This window comes from Cololabis saira, chromosome 22 (genome assembly GCF_033807715.1).
Source record: "Cololabis saira isolate AMF1-May2022 chromosome 22, fColSai1.1, whole genome shotgun sequence".
Taxonomy (NCBI): Eukaryota; Metazoa; Chordata; class Actinopteri; order Beloniformes; family Belonidae; genus Cololabis; species Cololabis saira.
In genome coordinates this window covers 29,647,886-29,667,167 of record NC_084608.1, presented here as the reverse complement: position 1 = coordinate 29,667,167, position 19,282 = coordinate 29,647,886, and the positions used below count along the sequence as shown (strand labels likewise).

Sequence of the window (19,282 nt, the reverse complement as noted above, 5' to 3'; positions counted from 1 at the left end):
TGTGGTCCTGCTGGTTCAGAGACCAGAGTTTGGTTCAGGATGAAACCAGCTCTCCAGATCGGTCCAGGAGAGTCTGCAGCAGTTTTAGAACTCTAGTACTCGTTGATGACATTAAAAACTACTAAAACAGGGTTTTCAGGAGGTTTGGTCACCTTGTAGTGTTTCTTCTTCTACTACTACTGCTACTACTGCTGCTGCTGCTAGTACTACTGCTGGTACTACTACTAATACCACCACCACCACTGCCACTTCTACAACTGCTACTGCTGCCACTACTATTACCACTGCTACAACTTCTACTACTACTCCTACTACTACTCCTACTACTACTACCACTACTACTACTACCACTACTACTACTACCACTACTACTACTACCACTTACTCCTGCTGCTGCTACATCTGCTACCATCACTGTTACCACTGTGAGTTAATAACGTGGGTTATTGCAGGTTTGATTGTAGGTAAAATGTTCAACAAATTGTAATTGTTCTTGATAAAAACAAGTTATTTTTCAACATTTTACATGTTTTTGATGGAGGACATTTTGGTGTTAAATCTGCACAAAAACTATAAATTGATTAGTCTTATTTTGTTATCAACAAAAAAATTTCAGTTCAATTAGGGAAGTGTTGAGTTTGAATCCCTGAGATGTTCAGAGGGTCAGGAAGCAGGAATGTCCTCAGATCCCTCATCCCTGTGGAAGGTTCCTGCAGAGGAAACATGAGCTCTGATGTCAGGAGGAGAGGAAAGCAGTAATCTGCTCCAGGACTGGATACAGACGAGATCAGGGGTGGACAATCCTGAAGCAGGAAACATCTAACACATGCAGGACTGTGGCTGCCAGGACCAGAGTTGGAGACCCTGCTGTAGATCTTCTTCAGTGATCATCATCAATATTATCAGTGACTGATGTGAATTTGTGTTTGCAGAGGTCGGTACCGCAGTCAGAGACCAGAGTCTCCAGGATCCATCTGTCTGTCTATGAAGAGTGACTGGTCCAAAGATGATCCTCCCACCTTCAGTAAAGAACCTGGACCCTCAGACACAAAGTAAGACAACTGTTGTTAACTGATTCTATGACTCATCATGACTTTATATTTTCTGTCCATGGTGGTTTATTGGATGTTTTAGGTTCTTTAAACATCACTTTTTCCTTCTGGTTCCTGTTTTTCCACCACGGAGTCTTCTGTGTTCCTCAACCATGTGGTCCTGCTGGTTCAGAGACCAGAGTTTGGTTCAGGATGAAACCAGCTCTCCAGATCAGTCCAGGAGAGTCTGCAGCAGTTTTAGGACTCTACTCGTTCATGACATTAAAAACTAACAATGAAAGATGTTTTGCTTGTAATAAATAGATAACTTAAATATAAAACAACATACATTTTCATATAATTGCATGTGATTTAGTTTTAATAATTTTTCATTTATAAACTAGAATCAATCCTATCAAACCTCCTATTGTACTCTTCCTATATTAATAAACCTTTTATTTCCAGTTACAAATGTAACGCACCAGTTGTACCTTAACAAAGCCCCAGGTGCTTTTGTCAGATCACGTTCCAAGTGGCAGAAGATGGAAAATCCATCCTTTATGAGGCTTGAAAAACCAAGACAAGGAAAAACTGTAGTTTATTGTCTATTGATTAAAGGGGAGGAATGTACAAATTCAAAAGCACCTTACAGTCCGGGAATGAATGGACAAAAAAACGGTTGGAAGAATAAGTGGAAGAAGAAAAGGGAAACCGATCCTGGATCCTAATATCTCGCCCAGGCAAACTGGTTTTCCTAGTTTTTCTGGTGTTTTTCTTTCTTCCACTACTGGCATAAAATGTCTACACATAAATAAATAAATAAATCAGGGTGAAGTTAGGATTCTTCTTTCGAAACAAAGCCTGCTTCTCCCTCAATGCTAGGAAGTATCTGGTAACATCAACATTCTTGCCTCTGCTGGATTATGGTGATGTGTTGTATATGAATGCATCTGCCTAGTGTCTGCGGTCACTTGACACTGTGTATCATTGTGCCTTGAGATTTGTCCCACCACTGTACCTTGTATGTCAAATCCGCCTGGCCATCTTTATCTGTACGCAGGCGTATGCATTGGTTGCGCATTATTTATAAAACCCTTCTCGGATTGGTCCCTGCTTACCTTTGCACATATCTCCGTAGAAGCCAAAGCCATTATGGCCTGCGCTCACATGATGCTTCGCACTTCATTATTCCGCGTGTTCGCACTGAGCTGGGAAAAAGAGCTTTTAAATTTGCTGCCCCCTTTGCTTGGAACACCTTTCAGAAAGACTTTAAACTGACGGACCTGATATCCTTCAATGACTTTGGTTCGATCTTGAAGGACCTAGAGCGTGAAAGCAAAGGACAGTGTCTCTGTACCTGATGGTAGTTATGTCTTCCTCAACATCTGCACTTTATATGATTGATGTGATTACCTACTGTTAACTGGCTGTGACCTCTTATGCATCTGCACTTTATAAGACGTGGTTTTATCATTTTATTGCTACTTTGTTCCTCTGTTGTTGTTTTGTATTCTGTCTTTTAACCTTGTGATTTTATTTGTTTTGACGTGCGCTGCTGCCTTCCTGGCCAGGTCACCCTTGTGAAAGAGATCCTTGATCTCAATGGGCTACTACCTGGTTAAATAAAGGTTAAATAAAAATTCCCTGTGCTGGCAGGGTGAGGGGTTAAATAAAAATAAATAAATAAGATCTTCCATCAGGCATCAGTTTTATTCCCATCTGGAGGCTGAAATCAAACAGAAAAGCAGCCGCACTTTTACTCTCTGAGACCATCTGGGGTCCGTTTCACAAAGCAGGTTCAACAAACTCTGAGTCTAATCCTGAACTCTTAGTTGATCTACTCTGAGATCGGAAACTCTGAGTTTTCGGTTCCAGAACAGCGGATTTGAGGTAATTTACTCAACTCTAAGTAGTTTCACCTGAAGTTAAGCGCGAGCGTGAGGGAAATAAAAAGCCATCATCAGTAGAGCGCTGATACAAGGATTCACCATGGCAACCGGCGACACAAAAGAGCGACATACATTTTCTTTTTTTTCTTTTTAACTTTATTTATCTTTTCAATTTACAAAATCCCTTTGAGGAAACATTAGTTTGCATCTCAAGATCCACATACTTCACGCCACTGGAGTTAGAAGTGTTAATACGTGCATATGGCGAGTATGAGAGCATATTTTGGGGAAAAAAATGAAATTTTATTGTCATTTAGATCAGGGCCGTCAATTGGGTACGGCAGCTGCCACACCTCGGCTTCAGGGGAAAATGTAAATGTTTTTTTTTTTAAATACATTTATGGAATTACTCTGTATCTATTTGTATTGATTTGTTCTATTACTTAATACATATAAAATAACTACAAATGCATATCAGAACAACATGATGGATTTCAGTAGGTATTATCTTTCCCAACACTTGTTCCCCCCTCATATCTTGAAATATCCCAGCGTCCCTGATGACAGTGGTCGCTATCAATCTCGTTTTTAGTGCGCTCTGCAGTGTTACTAACTTACAAAAATGAAAAGGAAGCAGACTACCACGCAATAAAAAAAAAGAAAGAAGGCAAGTGATGGGTCCAGAAGATATTAACGAGGCTGTTAGCCACTGATGGATTAATTATGCAAGTTCATCTCAAAGTAAGATATAAATCATCTTATACATCTGTTTAAGGGAAATATTTGACTTTTTTTTTAACTTTCCCTCTCCTTTTTGCATTTGGACTTTAACTGTTTGAAGTTAAAATCTGATGTCCCTGTGATATTGTTGCACTGACATAGTGAATAAAGTGAACGAGTTAAATGGTGTTTGTTAGATAAGCCTTTTCTGCTCTCTAACTCTGCCGCTTGCTGTCCGTGGTGCAGAAAACAGATGTGTATTGCGTAAAGACCCATTGGCTGAATTGACGCCACTGAGGGAGGAGACAGAGAGAAACTCCAGATTCACTGAAATAAACCTGGTCCCGACCAGGTTAGGTTCAGAGCGTCTGTTACTACGGTAACTGACCGAGAGCTTAAGTTACCTCTCTTTGTGAAACAGGCTAGAGTTACCTCTCTTTCTCTGGTTTGAGTTACCTCCCTTTGTGAAACGGAAAACTCAGAGTTTCCCTCATTTCAGGGTTAACAGACTCAGAGTTTTCACTAAACCTGCTTTGTGAAACGGACCCCTGATGTTCTGGACACTGTTGACTCATCTGGATATTTTTCTACAACAGTCAGAAATGACTTTAGTGATGAAGACATTTCTTCACAGAGGGAGGAACAGCAGAGGAGTTTGTGTGGAGGAGCAGTCGTCCTGCTGTCCTTTGTGTCAGGACATCCTGAAGGATCCAGTCTCCAGCAGCTGTGGACACTGGTTCTGCAGACGCTGCATGAGCTCATACTGGGACCAGTCTGCTCCACCAGGACCGTCCTCCTGTCCCCAGTGTGGAGAAAGATCCAGAACCAGAGCTGGACTGCAGACAGCCAGTCAGAGCAGAACTGTACCAGGTAAGACTGAACTTCTGTCTGCTGATGGACTCATTTCTGACAACTGGAAAGACTTTTGTTCTGTAGTTTCAGAGTTCTTCTTGTCTTTCAGCAGATGCTGGTCTGCAGGAGGTCCTAGATGAACACAAGACCAGTCTGAGGAGGAGATGTGAACATGTGACTGAAGGAACTGATGAACCAGGAAGTAGAACCCCCCTCAACAGGATTTACACGGAGCTCTTCATCACAGAGGGACTGAGTGAAGAGGTTGATACCCAACATGAGGTGAGGCAGCTGGAGACAGCTTCCAGGATGAGGAGCCTCCATGACGCTCCAATCAGGTGCCAGGACATCTTTAAAGCCTTACCTGACCAACGTGGAGCCATCAGAGTGGTTCTGACCAACGGCGTCGCTGGCGCTGGGAAAACCTTCTCGGTTCAGAAGTTCTCTCTGGACTGGGCCGAGGGCTCGGAGAACCAAGACGTCACCGTGGTGATTCTGCTCTCGTTCAGGGAGCTGCACCTGATCGGAGATGAGCAGCTCAGTCTTCTCAGGCTAATCCAGGTTTTCCATCCATCGTTACAGAAGCTCACAGCAGAGCAGCTGGCTGCCGGGAAACCGTTGTTCATCTTTGACGGCCTGGATGAAAGCAGACGTTCCCTGGACTTCAGCAACGGTCCGGTCGTGTCTGACGTCACAGAGAGCTCATCGGTCAACGTGCTGCTGACCAACCTCATCCAGGGGAACCTGCTTCCCTCAGCTCTCATCTGGATCACTTCCAGACCTGCAGCAGCCAATCAGATCCCTCACAAACACGTGGACAGGGTGACAGAAGTACGAGGCTTCAACGACGGCCAGAAGGAGGAATACTTCAGGAGGAGGTTCAGGGATGAAGAGCGGTCCAGCAGCATCGTCTCCCACATGAAGACATCCAGAACCCTCCACATCATGTGTAAACTCCCGGTCTTCTGCTGGATCACTGCTACAGTTCTGGACCACATGTTGACCACAGAGCAGAGAGGAGAGCTGCCCAAGACCCTGACTGACATGTTCTCCCACTTCCTGCTGGTCCAGACAAAGAGGAAGAGGAACAAGTACCAGGAGGGACATGAGACGAGTCCACAGGAGCTGACGGAGGCTGACAGGGACCTTCTCCTGAAGCTGGGGAGGCTGGCGTTTGAACATCTGGAGAAAGGAAACATCATGTTCTACCAAGAAGACCTGGAGCAGTGTGGTCTTGATGTCCCAGAGGCCTCGGTGTACTCAGGAGTTTGTACCCAGATCTTCAGGAGAGAGTGTGAGATCTTCCAGAAACCCGTCTACTGCTTTGTTCATCTGAGCATCCAGGAGTTCCTGGCTGCAGTCTACGTGCTCCACTGTTGCTCCACCAGAAACACAGATGTGCTGGAGAACGTCATGGGTGGAAACTACAGATATTCATCTCTGGATGACTTCCTGGAGAGAGTCATGCAGAAATCCCTGGAGAGTAAAAATGGCCACCTGGACCTGTTTGTCCGCTTCCTTCATGGTCTTTCTGTGGAGTCCAACCAGAGACTGTTAGGAGGTCTGCTGAACCAGACGGAGAACGATCCAGAAACCATCCAGAGAGTCATCAACAACCTGAAGAAGATGGACACTAACAGAATCTCTCCTGACAGAAACATCAACATGTTCCAGTGTCTGATGGAGATGAACGACCTCTCAGTTCATCAGCAGATCCAAGAGTTCCTGAAGTCAGAGAACAGATCAGAGCAGGAACTCTCTGAGATCCAGTGTTCAGCTCTGGCCTACATGCTGCAGATGTCGGAGGAGGTTCTGGATGAGTTGGACCTGAACAAGTACAAGACAACAACACCATTGGGTAGACGGAGACTGATTCCAGCTGTGAGGAACTGCAGAAAGGCTCGGTGAGTCCAGATGGATCAATAACACCATCAGTTAGCAGTTCACTTCTTCAAATCTTGTTTTGATCTTGAAAAGGAAAACCTTTGAAGTCGGATGTGTTTGTTTTATTCTGGGTCACCTCAAGTCACCTAAATCAGTCTGGCTTTAAATCAGACTTTATTACAACTGACTTCATATTTTCTCTCATCACAGATTTGTTGATTGTTATCTCTCAGAGACTCACTATGAAGTTGTTGCGTCCGCTCTGAAGTCCAACCCCTCCCATCTGACAGAACTGGACCTGAGTCGGAACCGGTACCTGCAGGGTTCAAGAGTGAAGCTTCTGTCTGGTGGGTTGGAGAGTCCAAACTGTAGACTGGAGACTCTGAGGTCAGTCCACTTTAGATGTTTCCACATTTATCCACTGATCAACCTCCAAAGATGTGACAAAAATACTTTAATCCGAAACATCTTTAGGAAATATTTAAGATCTGATATGAAGAAACATCTTTATTTTGGAAAAATTCTATCTCTAATAGAATAGAATAGGATATAGTAAAATAAAATAAAATACTAAAATAATAGAATGGAATAGAGGTTTATTAGCATTTGCATCAGACGCAAGTCAGAAATACACAAAAATAAGAAAAGGATAAATAACTATATAACAACAGTCAACATATATTGCAATAACAACAATGTACATATAATACAAAAATATATTTATCGCTATACAATGTCCTTGTTGTCCAGCTGAGGACCCTGAGTTGCATCACCGTTAAATACAGGACATTTACCAGGTAGATGAGAGATTTATTGTACATTTTACTTTTGCTTTTGTAAGTATTGTATTGTACGTTGTGAGGGGGTTGAGCTTTCTCCACCAGAGCTGCAGTGTGTTCTGCTGTTCCAGCTGAGGCTTCACTGATCTGAAGGCCCAGGAACCTGTAGCTCTCAGTCCGCTCAACCACAGTCCCCTGAGGAGAGGAGGCTGCAGAGGGGGGGGGGGTTCCTGAAGTCCAGGATGAATTCTTTAGTTCTTTCCAGGTTCAGAACCAGATCATTGTCTCCCCCAGAGACAGTGATTTTGTGGACCAGGTTCCTGTGCAATGACACGTCCTTCCCTGTAATCAGACCAAGGATGGAGATGTCGTCCGCGTCCTCGATGGGGATGTTATTGTTCTGGTTGGAGGTTCAGTCATATGTGTAGAGGGAGAAGAGTTGTGGGCAGAGGCAGCAGCCCTGCGGGGTTCCTGTGCTCACTGTGAGCTCAGCAGACCTTCTCTCCCATCCTCACCACGTGTGGTCTGTCTGTGAGAAGGTCCAGGATCCAGTTCCGGTGGGAGCGGGAACTTCCAGGTCTGCCAGCTTCGTGGTCGCTTCAGCGGCCTGATTGGATTGAAGGCTGAGCTGTAATCCAGGAACAGAAACCGTGCATCGGTGTCATGAGAGTCCAGGTGTTGCAGAATTGAAGTGCCAATGCCACCGCATCGTCCACTGATCTGTTGGAGCGGTAGGCAAACTGAAGAGGTCAACGGTGTCTGGCAGCACAGAGTTGAGCTGTCGGAGGACCAGCTTCTCCAGACTCTTCATGGCAACTGAAGTGAGTGTCACTGGTCTGAAGTCCCAGTACATCAGGTCAGAGTACATGTTTGATAAGTACTTTGTACTTTCTTGTGTTTGTAGTCTGCAGTTTCCTGAGTCTGAACTAGTTTTAAAACAGCTGCAGATTCTGTCATGAGGTGAGATTACAGAACCCAAAAGCAGGAGAACCAAAGGTGACAGAGGGCAGCAAAGTTCTTTATTTGAACAAAACATAAACACATACAAGAGAGAATTCTGAAGATGACTGGAAGGCGTGCAGACTGACAACCAGCACAGAGCCCCCTCAGGGACCGACGCCACCCTCCATGGTCTGTTCCAGTGGGGGGGCTACAGCCTGAGCATCAGCACCTACAGAGCTTCTACAACAGCTTCTACCAGCTACTGTAAGGCTGTTGGCTCCGGACACCAAGGAGGGAACCCCCACTCTCTCACTCAGAACCATGAACCCCCCGGGACTCTGGGACATGCACAATACTTCCTATGGAGCTGTTTTTAACTTGTACAAATGGCATTAAACTCTATTCTTTTCTATTCTTTTCTATTCTATTCTATTCTATTCTATTCTATTCTATTCTATTCTGTTCTGTTCTATTCTAGCAGAAAACTCCAGGATGTTCATTAAAAGGTGAACATGTCAGAGGAACAACCAGGAACCAACATCATGGATATAATAGAACTTTTAAACCTGTTTTATAAAGTCCCGATACCAGTGATGACCCACATGAACCTGATGACAAAGTTGAAATTTGAAGAACTTTTTTTTGTTCAGATTGCAGGACTGCGGTCTGTCAGAGATCAGATGTTCTTCTCTGGTCTCAGCTCTGAAGTCCAACCCCTCCCATCTGGAACATCTGGACCTGAGTCTGAACCAGCTGCAGGATTCAGGAGTGAAACATCTGTGGCATTTCCTGGAGAGTCCAGACTGCAGACTGGAGACTCTGAGGTCAGTTCACAGATTTAAAACATTGTAGACACTTTGAGAAGTCCGTCCAAACAGATCCTCCACAAACAGATAAAACTAAGGACTGTGTTCAGTCAGAGACGTCTTCAGGTTCTCCGTCATACAGACGGCTGCAGGAGATCATTCCTGAACACACCTGCAAACTTCTAGAAAGACTCTTTCTAGTGACTCTGTAACACTGACTATTTCTGCTGCAATCATCAGTTCCCTTTAGAAGTTAATATAGTATAATTAATTTAATTAAACATGTCCAGAAGTTTATTTCTCCCTTCTCTCCTGGAAGAGATGTGTGATGATGTTTAAAGTGTAAAAGTTGGAGTCTGAGTGGAAGTGTAGCGCCTCTCCAGTGGATGTGACCAGAACGAGGTGCTGACCTGAGTTCGTTGAACCTTCAGAGAACTTGGGGTTCCTTCAATAAAGTCAACAGAATTCACCTGATGTGCAAGCGATCGTTCAACATTTCTGCTCTTCAACATACAATTACAACTTAATTTTCACTCTTTAAACCATTAAATCTTAAATTACTGCCAATTTGCATTAACTACTAAAATGATCAAAAGTAGTCAATAAACACACGTCAGGAAAATTATAAAACATTTACTTAAAGAAAACAGAAATAGCAGTTAAATATTGCTTTCAAAACTATTCAGAAACTCTTCCAACCCTCAGGATGATAAAAGCATTCAGAATGGTCTCTATAAACTCAGAGACGTCCTTTGGGCCCAGATAATTAACTTATAGCCGGCAGTAAAATAAAGTAATACTCAAATGTCCAAATGTTGCAGCCACCAACAAACGAAGGCTGAATAAGACGACGGTCCCTTCAGTGATGTTGCACCACCCCAGTCTTGGAGGATGAGCAGAGATATCCAGCAGCTGCAGAGATGACTCAGCCTCACGGTTATGGAGCTAGAACAGTCTCATAATTCACAAATGCACAGGACAAGTTTTACAAATGCACGGACCGATTTGCAAATACACACACCGTTTCACACGTGCACAGGACAAGTTTTACAAATGCACAGAACGATTTGCAAATACACTCACAGTTTCACACGTGCACAGAACAATTCACACGTGCGTAGGACAAGATACACAAATGTATTTTGGATGCACACACAAATATAACCTGATTTACAAATATTTTTTTGTCTGTGAGCTGCGCTGGATTTGTGTGTGAGTTTTGAGACTCCCCTGATGTGACTAGATCCACAAATAGGTTTTTTTTAACACGGAAGGATCTGCAACCAATCAGATTAAAGGGGCGGATACACCTGCTGTTTGAGCTACGTTAGCGCTGTTCGCTTAGAAAAGTGATTAATATTTGGAGTTAGTGGAGTAAAGATAAAAAACAGTTACAGGAGATAAAAAATAAATAAACAGGATGGAGAGGAGATCACTGCTGCTTTTCTTGTGATCCCGGTAAATACAACAGCGCGATTGGAGATGGTTTGTGGGGCTGTTCAACCAGAGCCGTCGGGAGAGCTCTTAGTCCTGCCGATGCAGCAACTGATGATGAGAAACAGCGGAAAGAAAGAAAAACTCCAGAGTTTAGTAAAACTAGAGTTTTACTAAACACTAACTAGAGGTTTATTAAACACTAAGGCCGTTTTGGACTTTATACACAAGTAATACCATTTTAATTGGATTCCAGGTTTTACGGGGACCAGTGGAGTGAGGCCAACACCGGAGAGACGTGATCTCTCTGCTTGATTTTTCTCAACCAGAGAAAAAACATTTTTGAGTAGTCGGGCCGGGGTCTAACAAACACGTGGATGATTTAGCTTTATTGATGATAATGGGATGTAATGGATGTAATGGGAAATTTTGGAGTAACACACATTGCTGCCACTGTTTTCAAGTGAACATTCCTTGCCAGGGTCATGCACCTCTGACACAGTATGGTTGTCAGGGTGATGAGCAATGTTTTGTCTTTGCCAGCTCCACTCTATAAAATAACCTGTCCCTAATCTTCTTGAGCACACACAGGACTAACTGTTGAACTGTGTTGCTCCGTTCATGAATGTATATTTGTACTCTTTCATTAAAGCATCACAAAGACAGCCGAGGTATCCTGACTTGCATTTTTGAGCAACAATTTTTGCCACCACAATTTGGCGACCACGAAGGGACCTCATCTATGGGCGGATTTCTTTTTCTCTCCTCCGGGTTGGAAGGTGATTTAAGGGCATGCAAACAACCTCGTACTCCCCCATCAAGTGAAGGTCGAGAGAGGGCCTGACGCCCGGAGAGGGAGAAAGGGTCCCCCCAGCGACGGAGGTCAAACGAACCCGGTGGCTTCAGAAACGCCTCGCTGTTCTTTTGGGTGAGTTTTATTTTTTGAAAGAAAACGGCCGAAATAAGGTGCGCGCTAACGTCTCCTCTCTGCCTATTCTGCTGATGTTGCCGGTAGTCCAAGTATTTGGAACCGGGGAGGGCTGGTCCAGCGAGGGTCCAGCCCAAGGGCTGTTTGTTACTGACCTAGGAGTTGGTGATCGAAGGGCCAGATTTGTCTGGGGGCGTCGTAGAATGCCTTTCAATTCTAGTGGAAGAAGGAATTTTGTTTGTTACTGACCTAGGAGTTAGTGATCGAAGGGCCAGATTTGTCTGGGGGCGTCGTAGAATGCCTTTCAATTCTAGTGAATGAAGGAATTTTGTTTAAGAGAAAAAGACTCGCTCTTCGGTACGACATCAGCAGTGGGTCGCCAGACGTGACGGATCACGAGTGCTCCTGTAGCCGTGGTTTGAGAGGGAGACTACTTCAAGTCGGGAACTTGAGGGCTCTGGATTCGGGGAATCCGAGTGTGCCAGACGGGGTCTGGGGGCGGCTAGGATGCCTCATCCAATCCTAGAAGGAGACGGAGGTTTTGTGTTTGTGCTCTGAGCTTGTCTGTTAATATCTGGCTAACAATCTTGACTGTCTGGGGAATAACAAATAATTTTGAGAAATAATTGGAGTTGGAATGTTTTTCTGATGATGAAATCCGTCGTGGGTTAAAACCCCTCCCAACTTACACTTTTTTTTCCTGATCCAACTTTCTCTGTGAGAAAGCTGACCAACGAGAGCTGCTACGTCTGTGCCGCTCTGCCACATGAGATGGGTAATTCTTGGCCGTTGCAAACGTATCCTCTAAATGTTTCTGAAACTCTAGGGGTGATGATTGCTTTCACCGTGCCCAGCCGCCTGGCTCACGACGTCACAAGCCTGCTGTTGATGCTTAATGTGAGTGTGGTGAACTACGGTGGGGTAAGGGTTCGCTTCTGGAATGTTTCCGGACGTGGACTGAAAGGGGTGCATCGCTCCCTGATGACTACAAATCCATCCCGATACAGAGGTGCGGTCTGTTTCTCTCGTGGGTGTGTTTCTCCCAGGGACCGTTTCCTGGGGAGGTCACTGTGTGAGCAGATTGTGGTATCGACATGTGGGATGATGTGGAATGTGGGGAACATGAAGGACTGCAGGGGATTCATGCCACACATTGCTGCTCTGAACCTTACAGGCACCACCAGTCTGAACCGCTCCGGCATTGATAACCCAGCTGTTTACATGCCATCGGATGATGGCTACGGATCACTCAGACAGCATGTCTGGGTGTGCGGGAAACATGTGTACCAGGCTTTGCGGCCTGGTTGGTGCGGCTCATGCTATCTGGCTAAATTGCTGCCAGATGTTAGGATTATGCCGGACCTGACTCACTTCCACACTAATTACGACCACTACTACCCACCACACCGGGCCAGGAGGGCGGCGGCAGGGCCACCAGTGCGCGTCAGCGCCTGGCAGAAGGCCCTCGGTGCTATCCTGCCTGGGTATGGTGCTACGAATAATGCTTTTAAGATTGATGCGTTGGCAGTAGACTTTGAGGACCTCACAGCAGCTGTCACAACAGGTTTTGCTACACTTACCCCAGCGGTACAAGGCCTTCGCAATGTAGCTAATGCAAAACAGAATGGCCATGGACTTAGTGTTAGCTAAACAGGGCGGAGTTTGTCATGTGATTGGTACTGACTGCTGTACTTATATTCCTGACATATTTGACCATATGACACATGTTGTGGCCCATATGAATAATCTGTTGCATCTGCAGAGAAGCCGGGATTCCACGGGTGGTGGGAGTGATGGTCTGTGGTCCTGGCTTTCCGGTTCGGGGTGGCAGACTACGATACTCCACTTCTGCGCACCACTCCTGACTGTTTTTTTCGTTTTGTGTATTTTTCTGTGCTGTGTTGTACCGCTCGTGAAGAAACTGGTGACTTCTGCCATCTCATCCTTTGCTGGACAGTTTGCCCAGCACCTGCGCCAGGATGATGAGTGGATTCCCCCATTCGTGGGAGAAGAAGAGTTACTGTGATTTTGTGTTATTTTTTATGTCATATGTTACTCCTTCCCCTCCTCTTTTCCCCTCTCTTTCCCCTCTCTCATTTCTTTTTGGTGTTTTGAAATAATTACGAGTTGTTATGTCCTGTTGACAGGGTATGAGGGGGTCAAGCATTAGCCCTGACATACGGTGGGTTAGAACAGGGAGGGTTTTTCTTTTTGCCGGGACATATGGGGAATTTTGTTAATTTTTATGGTTATTATTACTATTATTTTACATTTTATCACACTGTTATCCTTGATTACTTAATCACACAGTGCCTTTTGATTTTTTCTCTTCTCCTTCTCCCTTCATGGACTATGAATGTGATTTGCTTTGGTATTGCTTGAAGTAGATTAGTTTATATTTCATGAGGGTCACGCGGTTGGTTGTTGCAAAATTTCCTATTTTATTATGGTTTAGCATAAAATGCTAAAAAGGGTGGATTGTAATGGGAAATTTTGGAGTAACACACATTGCTGCCACTGTTTTCAAGTGAACATTCCTTGCCAGGGCCATGCACCTCTGACACAGTATGGTTGTCAGGGTGATGAGCAATGTTTTGTCTTTGCCAGCTCCACTCTATAAAATAACCTGTCCCTAATCTTCTTGAGCACACACAGGACTAACTGTTGAACTGTGTTGCTCCGTTCATGAATGTATATTTGTACTCTTTCATTAAAGCATCACAAAGACAGCCGAGGTATCCTGACTTGCATTTTTGAGCAACAATTTTTGCCACCACACGTGATCTCTCTGCTTGATTTTTCTCAACCAGAGAAAAAACATTTTTGAGTAGTCGGGCCGGGGTCTAACAAACACGTGGATGATTTAGCTTTATTGATGACTGAGGTCAGCTTGGGGAGGTCTACAGGATCAAAGCAGTCTAGAGTCCAGTCAGAGCCTGAGGAAGTCGCTAAAGCTGAAGAAACGCCCACAGCAGCTACCGGATCGTCCTGGTGGTTTTCTACTCTGATCCTGATATTTTACTGCTAAAGAAGCTCATAAAGTCGTCACTACTGAGAGCTGCAGGAAACTCGGCTCAACAGAGTTGTGTCTCTTTTTCAGCCTGGCTACAGCGCTGAACAGAAAACGTGGGTTATTTTTGTTATCCTCTATCCACGATGAGTAATGGGGTGAAGGTGGCTTAGTTGGTAGAGCGTTCACCCATGAACCTGAAGGTCAGTGGTTCGAACCCTAGTTCCTCCTGTGTCCACCAAAGTGTCCTTGGGCAAGACACTGAATCCCCTGCTCCTGGTTGTCAGGCCAGTGCCGTTGTGTGGCAGCTCCACCGACTACTGGTGTGTGAATGTGTGAGTGTGTATGGGTGAATGTCTATAGTGTAACGCGCTTTGGGGCTGTAGAAGTATAGCTGGAAAGCGCTATATAAGTGTAAGCCATTTACCATAATAAGCACTTCTAGCTGTGTGAAGGGCTTTTTTATAGACTAGACTTTTTGGATGCACGATAAGAGTCTACAGACTTACAAGAGAACCACTTCCTTTTCATTTTACACACTTTTTGTTTCAGCATTTCAGCATTTTCAGTGACATTAACCTTAATAACATCACTTAGTGAACAATACCAAAACATTATTGCTGATCAATGACTTAACATTTCAACTTCAGAGCTGTTTAACTATGAACTTATTATTCAAATATGTTTTCTGAAACATTTATTTCAACACGGTTACAGAAGTCATCAGCTGTTTCTTCTTCATTCAGGTTGGAGAACTGCTGGTTGTCAGAGATCAGTTGTACTTCTCTAGTCTCAGCTCTGAAGTCCAACCCCTCCCACCTGAAACATCTGGACCTGAGCTGGAACCAGCTGCAGGATTCAGGAGTGAAACATCTGTGTGGTTTCCTGGAGAGTCCAGACTGCAGACTGGAGACTCTGAGGTCAGACATGTTTTAGTTGTGTGTTCAGATGAATCTGATGTGAAAGTTGTGTTGACACTAACCTGCAGACATCAGGCTGATCTCCTGCTGATCCACACTGACCATCAGGCTGATCTGCTTTCTTCTTCTCTGGTGTCTTTGTGCAGCTTGCAGTGCTGCGGTCTGTCAGAGATCAGCTGTTCTTCTCTGGTCTCAGCTCTGAAGTCCAACCCCTCCCACCTGAAACATCTGGACCTGAGATTCAACTACCAGCTGCAGACTGCAGATGTGCAGCAGCTGTTTGATCTGGTGGAGAGTCCAGACTACCAGCTGCAGACTCTCAGGTCGGTTCTGACTGGAGCTTTTGGAGTTTTCTTGGAGGTTTTGGTCTCCTCAAACAGAGAAGACTCTGTCAGTCCAGGTGAAGGTGTTTCAGGTGTTGATCGTCTGAACCTCCTGCTGCTTCTTCATCATTCAGTCACATTTCATGTGAAACCTGCTGTGATCCATGTGTGTTCTGTTAGAACCACACACACCTCACCGTCACACATGTGTGTTCCTGCTGTCAGGAAGCAGCTCCAGGTCCAGACAGAACCTGACAGAACCAGACAGAACTGAGTCACATATTCATCTTTAAATCCTCTATGAAAGCTCATCTCTGACGGAGACAGACCCCCCTGAAGACACAGACCACACACGTCCTGAAGGAAGACGGGTTTCTGCTGACGGCTAACAAACTAACATGTTGTTCAGGTTTCAGGGACTGGGCTGGAATTATGGCTGACCAGGAGTAAAGAACCCTCATCTAAATAATTATTGATCCAAATAGGAATCAGAGGGGACCAGGAGAGGGAGATGGTGACCACGCAGGGACGGACCACCGGTCCACAGACCAGGACGGTCTGTAGTTCGGTTAGTTAGAGGCAGAAGACAGATCCAGGAACAGCGGGCCAGGGTCAGAACCCAAGACAGGCAGATAAGCTCAGACAGACGTAGCGATCAGGGCTGGACCTGAAACAGGTCCAAGGACACAGATCCGGTCCAGCATAGCAGTCCCAGGAGAACTGCTGGAGACCGGTATCTGCAGGGAGAGCACAAACCCAATCTGGTGAGAGTGAGAGCTGCAGACGGTTTAAATAGAAGAGGAAGAGGTGAGGATGATGAGGGTGATCAGCTGGCAGGAAACTCTTCATCTCCCTCCAGAAGGTTCTTCATGGACCGCTGTAGTCGCTGTGAGGTCGGGGTTTGTCGGTACCGCCGTATCTCTTTACAGCAGACGTTCTCCCCCGGGCTCCGCTGCTGCACATTCAGTGCACGTGCACCGTCCCACATGTGAACATATTGTAGAGTAAAAGTGTTGCTTGAGTCAACAATGGAAGCGTCCAACAGCTCTCTCAGTCAGCAGCTCCCGGTCCAGAACTCATGAGTGACGTTCAGAAGCTTCCTGCAGCCGTTGTTGTCCTGGTTCTGGAGGAACGGAGACAAACGCTCGTTGATAAACTGGTCTCCACGCCAGAACCAGCACCACGCATGTTTTCCCATCAGCCTTTAACACGTGTGGCGTCTGTGGAGGAAGGAAAGCAGAGGCTGCAGAGAGCAGCAGGAGGAAAGAAGCAACAGGAAGTAACATTAGTCTGTCAATCAACACCACTCTGATCATCCCAACCTTTATTCCATGAAAATACATGTTATCTGTAATAAGTAGATAAAGTTGTGATCCAGTGAAAGGACCAGCAGCTCTTCCTGCTGCTGCTCCCTCAGACAGTCCACACCAGATCCTGGAGCAGAAGATGTTCAGCATCGTTATGTCAGATATCACATCTCACAATCAACAAGACCAAACTGCTGCTTTCCTTCATGAAGATGCTCCAAACACTGTAAAATAAGTCACATCTGTGACTCCGCCGAGCTAAAAGTAAGACGTACAATCAGCTGAGAGAGTCAAATGTAGTTTATCATTTTGAACAACAAAGTACTTTGTTACTTTCAGGAATATTGTTGAATAGTGTTTAATACTCTTATTACTATCAGTGGGATGATGCAGGTCCTGTATGGAGTTCTCCAGAACCTCTTCTCCTCCTACAATCGCTTCTGTTTGATTGTGATAAGTCTGTCATTTGTTTCATCCATTATTAACAGAAATATGATTAAATAATTAAATAATTCTGATAGAAATACCAAAACATTGATGAATGTTGAATTTGACAGCAGCAACAGAACCAGTAAAAGTCCAGTCCTGCATTCCCAAGTTACTACAGGGTCTCCATGATCCCCCGATAGTAATCAGAGTACTCACCACTATTCTGGAATACTTTGTTACCACATTCCTGAAAGTAAACAGAGTACTTTTTTGGCTGTCGTTAAAAATGATAATTTGATCAAAGAGATGATCCGGTATCTCCGTTCTGCGTTTAATGTGGAAGCTTCAAGAATCCTGACAGACGTGTTTCTGAACTGTGGAGTTTCTGAGTGAACGTGAGGGAAGATCCTGGAAACGCCAGGCAGAAAGAACCGGGCCAGGATTTGGACCAGGAACCTTGTGACTGTGAAGCTCCAGTGTTGCCCACCACACCCCCCTGAACGGAGGAGGAGAAAACACTCATCTAGATGTTTATCTGTGTTTTATTCTTTCTCCAGGTGGGAGCGCTGCAGTTTGTCAGAGATCAGATGTGATGATCTGGTCTCAGCTCTGGAGTCCAACCCGTCTGATCTGGAACATCTGGACCTGAGTGAGAAGGAGCTGCAGGATTCAGATGTGAAGCAGCTGTGTGGTTTCCTGGATGGTCCAGACTGCAGACTGGAGACTCTGAGGTTTGTTCTTTGACTGAAGTTGTAACAGTTGTGAGTTCTGTTCTTCGGTGTGGACGGCCACCCATAGGTGGTGTTTTCCTCACCTGGATCGTTAGTGCTAAGCCATGTCACCAGTCCACTTATTGTGTGTGTGTGTGTGTGTGGGCGTGTGAGTGTATGCACATGTGTATGAGTGTGAGTGAGGGTGTGTGTATGCGTGGGGGGTGGGGTCGTATGGGATGTTTTAAATTGTACTTTTGATTGTTATTTTATCTCTGTATGTAAAGCACCATGAGTTGCACTTCCACTGCATGAGTTGGTGCTATATAAATAAATAAAATAAATAATAAATAAATAAACACCTGAGCTGCTCTGAACCATCCTGGTCTCTGGACTCATCTGCTCCTGACATCATTAGAAACCAGCTGAAGTGTCTGCAGGCTGCTTTCCTCTCCGTTGAGCACAAGTGTGCAGTACAGAGTGGTGAACGATGTTCCCTCAACAAAGACGTCTTCATTCCATCCCAACATGAACTGAACCTGTGCAGCAGAATGTTTGTTTGTGCAGAGATCGTGCAGCATCGTCTACAAACATCTTCATCTTCATCTGTCCAACATGTTTCATCTGATCCAAACACTGATATTCTAAAGTTTGTACCGACTGAAATATTCCAACACAACATGAGTTTGTATGGATGGATCCACTGGTGGAGCTGCAGAGCTGCAGAGCTGAAGTCACTACGTCTTTATTGGAGCAGCAGCATGATGTCATGAATATTGATGAAGATCTTTTTCACTGGTTCTGTTGGAACCTGCACCCTGGTGGTTCAGCTCACACCTTTTTTCTTCATGCAGGTTGGAGAAATGCGATATGTCAGGGATCAGCTGTTCTTCTCTGGTCTCAGCTCTGAAGTCCAACCCCTCCCACCTGAAACATCTGAAACATCTGGACCTGAGCAGGAACCTCAACCTGCAGGATTCAGGAGTGAAACATCTGTGTGTTTTCATGGAGAGTCCAGACTGCAGACTGGAGACTCTGAGGTCAGACATGTTTTAGTTGTGTGTTCAGATGAATCTGATGTGAATGTTGTGTTGACACTAACCTGCAGACATCAGGCTGATCTCCTGCTGATCCACACTGACCACCTGACTGCTCTGGTTCTCTTTCATCATATATCATATATTTCACTCGATGTCTCATTATGGGATGCCCCGCTGCATTAACCTCATTACACCAATGCTGATCAGCTGGTGAAACGTGTCCGTCCACCGCAGGTAGGTGGATGAGGTGTCTGCTCACGGAGAGACGCCCTCTCAGC

The 19,282-nt window shown here is 45.1% G+C and overlaps 1 protein-coding gene and 1 pseudogene across 2 annotated transcripts in view; both read left to right on the top strand.

The window, feature by feature from the left end:
- Positions 1-19,282, top strand: part of LOC133422945 (NACHT, LRR and PYD domains-containing protein 14-like) — a 471,822-nt gene that overhangs the window by 252,897 nt on the left and 199,643 nt on the right. The gene's annotated exons all lie outside the window — the stretch shown is intronic.
- LOC133422951 (protein NLRC3-like) lies at positions 952-18,157 on the top strand (annotated as a pseudogene).